At 44.4% G+C, this 322-nt stretch overlaps 1 protein-coding gene across 1 annotated transcript in view; it reads right to left on the reverse strand.

Annotated features, from left to right (window-relative positions):
- LOC119586615 (NUAK family SNF1-like kinase 1) overlaps positions 1 to 322 on the reverse strand; it is an 18,566-nt gene that overhangs the window by 7,163 nt on the left and 11,081 nt on the right. The gene's annotated exons all lie outside the window — the stretch shown is intronic.

Raw genomic sequence — 322 nt, forward strand, 5'->3', positions numbered from 1 at the left:
TGAATACACAATAAAGAAGCGGGAACAAAAGCAATTCAGTTTAAAAACATCTGCCCTATTTTCCCGCGCAATAAGACTACACACATCCCGATCTCCTGGCAATCTATAAAATGTCTGCACATTTGGAGTGTGTAAGGAAACCAGGTCTCCCTATGCATGATTCAGCCAGAATTCATGTCGGCTGCACAGATACACAAAGGCGCCATGGACCGATATAATGAGGCGAAGATTCTCATCCGCACAAAATTTGTCTCTTTCGGACTGAATTGACGCGTCGGGAATAGTTGTGTTTTCTCGGAGTCTCTCTTGACCGCTGTTTTCG

The sequence above is a fragment of the Penaeus monodon genome, chromosome 21 (genome assembly GCF_015228065.2).
Source record: "Penaeus monodon isolate SGIC_2016 chromosome 21, NSTDA_Pmon_1, whole genome shotgun sequence".
Taxonomy (NCBI): Eukaryota; Metazoa; Arthropoda; class Malacostraca; order Decapoda; family Penaeidae; genus Penaeus; species Penaeus monodon.